Here is a 3,501-nt window from a genome sequence, read left to right on the forward strand (position 1 = left end):
TCAGAGATGATAATGATACACCGGGTCCTGTAAAAACTAGAAAGCTATTTTCAGGTTGTTCTGTGAGGAAATGAGCTAAAATGAATTAAAAATTGACCCCACTTATGATGTTTTGATTTTTTTTTTTCCTTTGAAATCACCAAAAAATGGTTACTATGTAATGAACCAAACAGACCCTAACGCCAAGCACGAATGATTCATCGAATCCATGTTATCCAATGGAAAACGAAGAGAGAGAGAGAGAGAGAGAGAGAGAGAGAGAGAGAGAAGATGATCTTGGAGGATGAGTGTTAAATACAAGACTTAGTTTAAAAAACCCTCTTAACTATAAAGATTGTCTCAGCAAATCCTTCAATGATTTTAGTTTGAGTGAACTTTTAACTATTTTAGTTTGAGTGAACTCTTTTTTAAGTACAAAGGTATTGTATATATTCATTAACTTTAAAAAGTAAAGAAATCCCTTTGAAATTTTCTCGCTTAACTCTCATAGCTAGCAACGTTAAGAAGATCATGCCCCGTGACAAGCATGTAACTTAAAATGGTTAAGATCCTCATCAACCATTAAAAATTTTGATAATTTTTCACAAATAAAAGAAAAAGGAGAGAGAAAGAAAGAAGAGATGAGAAAGATGTCGTAAACGGCTCAAATTTTTTTACGATCGGGAGGTTTGTTTTAAATGAAATGTGTATTTTCTCAATATGATATTTAATTCATTTCACATTTTGAAATAATAAAGTCAAAGAGTTTTCTGAGACGAATGTAAAATCTAAGAACGTGTTGTTAGCTAACCATGTTATAAAACTGTTGATGAAAGTTATCAAAAAGGAGGTTAACTATGAAATTATCAGCGTATTAGGGTTCCTTAGTCTTCTTTACACAGTTGGTTGCTGAGCCCAAAATCTATTCCTGCATGTAAACAGCACGTGAGAGGATCGGAGTTGGGATCTCTGATGATTCGTCCAACGATCAAGTCAGTCAAGTGATTGAGTGGAGAAGTAGGGTTCAAATGTGTTTAGTAGCAAGGATATTACTTACCCCTGTGCAGCAGACATTGCTTCTATTTATAGCAGGTCTAGAGGGGCAATTGCATAATTTAGGCGGAGTCTAAGCAAGCGGCTCAGTTGGCAAATATTTTTCAAGTATCAGCTATGGGTGGCATGAGTCACCCTTGTGATTAATGCGATAGTGACAAGGAACGCATTGTGCTGATAGAGTTCGATGAGTCATAAAGACTTTTGGGGCTGAAGCAATGATGATTCCGACCATGTATTTAATGTGACGGTGACTTACTGTCATCAAGGGGTTTGAGAATGACCGCCTTTCATCTCGGATTAGCGAGAAAGGACGGCTCCTGACGAGAAGGGAGGACTCAACATGGTGATAAGGGATGACTACTTTTAACTCGGTCTGGCAAAAAGGGACGCCTCTGGTCTTGGCCTGGCAAGAAGGGGCACATTTCGTCTTGGCTTGGTGAGAATGGATGCCTCTGGACTTGGCCTGGCCAAAGGGAACGCCTATCTAATCCTGGTGAGAAGGAACACCTTTCGTCTCGGCCTAGAGAGAAGGGACATCTATCTCAACTTAGCGAAGAGGAACACATATCTCTGCCTGACAAGAATGGACGCTTGTCTCGGCCTAGCCAGAATGGACGCATCAACCTGTTTGTCTGGATCGAGTTGGGGTGTAGTCTGCTAGTTGAATGTTGATTAATACTTGCTTATTTCTATAGCACAATGCTACCTCTTTCGCTTGAATTCGGATGGCCGAGTCCGAGAGAAATTGAACTTCGTGCCTTGGCAGTGGCAGCTTTCAATTTCGAGGTTCGAAGGCAAGGGATTGACCACTTCCTCAAAGAAAGATGAAGAGGTCCCACAGGGAGCGCCAAACTATTGATGAAATTTATCAAACATGAGGTTAACTATGGAATTATCAATGTATTAGGTGCCTTCTTTAGACAGTTGGTTGCTGAGTAGACAATCCATTCACGAATGTAAACAGCACGTGGGAGGATCAGAGTAAGAATCTCCAGTGATTCCTCCGACGATCGAGTCAGTCAAGTGATTGAGTGGAGAAGTAGTGTTCAAATGTGTTCAGTAGCAAGAATAATGCTTACCCATGTGCATCAGACAGTGCCTCTATTTATAGAAGGTATAGAGGGGCAATTGCGCGGCTCAGTTGGTAGATATTTTACAGGTGTTGACCGTGGGTAGCATGAGTCACCCTTGTGATTAATGCGATGGTGATAAGGGAAGCATGATGCTGACAGAGTCTGATGAGTTATAAAGACTTTTAGAGCTCGATCAACGATAATTCTGACCATGCATTTAACTTGATGGCGACTAGCTATCAGTGAGGAATTTGACAATGACCGCCTTTCATCTCAGCTTGGCAAGACTGGATGACTCCTAGCGAGAAGGGACGACTTGGCATGGTGAGAAGAGACAACTCCTTTCGACTCGGCTTGAAAAGAAGGGATGCCTCTGGATTCGGCCTAGCGAGAAGGGATGTCTTTTGTCTCGACCTAGCGAGAATGGACGCCTCTAGTCTTGGCCTAGCGAGAAGGGACACTTCTCTCGGCCTAGAGAGAAAGGACACCTTTCGTCTTGGCCTGGAGAGAAGGGACGCATGTCTTGATCTGGCGAGAAGGGATGTTTGTCTCAGCCTGGCGAGAAGGGATGCATTGGCCTATCTGTCTGGGTCGAGTTTGGGTGTAGTCTGCTTGAGACACGTGTCAGCCAGTTGAATGTTGATTAATATACTTATTTATTTCTAGGGCACAACAAACACAGAATTCATGTAGGATTAAAATAGAATTGTTATAGTTTTGTAGTAAATTTAACAAATAATTAAGAATTAAAAATTTCTAAATTTTAGTGTCTCGCGCATTTCCTTTGCCGTGGGTATTCAAATGCAAAATTTTAAACTGTAGAGTATATAAGTACAAAACTAGGACTATAGGAGAAACTATTTTTACGTTCAATTAGCCTTTTTTCGAGAAGAAGTTTTCTAAATAAACTTATTCATATTTTTTTTCTAAAAATAGACCTCCTGAGTTTTATTTACAAAAATAGACACATTTTATCTTAATCCGGTTCATAAATAGTCGTGGTTGTCAACCCCGACTATTTAGGAGGTTGTAAACCCCCAATTATAACCCTAAATCCTAACATTATATGTACTAAATAATCGGGGTTGGTAACCTCAACTATTTAGAAACCGGATTAAGATAAAATAGGTCGATTTTTATAAAAAAAAATCTCAATGGGGTCTATTTTTAGGAAAAAAATTATGAATGTGTTTGTTTAGAAAATTTGTTTCTTTTTTCGATAAAAAAAACCCTGTCTGCTGTTCCCACCTACGCATCGCCACACCCCGGACCCACCCCGCTCACGAGCCTTAAATTCATCCTCGCTCCTTCCTTTCAGACCACCGCCAAAAAGATCTCCCCCCCGAAGTCCACTACTAACTTCGCACCCACTTCTTCACCCACCGAGGGAAGT

This window comes from Asparagus officinalis, chromosome 1 (genome assembly GCF_001876935.1).
Source record: "Asparagus officinalis chromosome 1, Aspof.V1, whole genome shotgun sequence".
In the NCBI taxonomy this organism is placed as follows: domain Eukaryota; kingdom Viridiplantae; phylum Streptophyta; class Magnoliopsida; order Asparagales; family Asparagaceae; genus Asparagus; species Asparagus officinalis.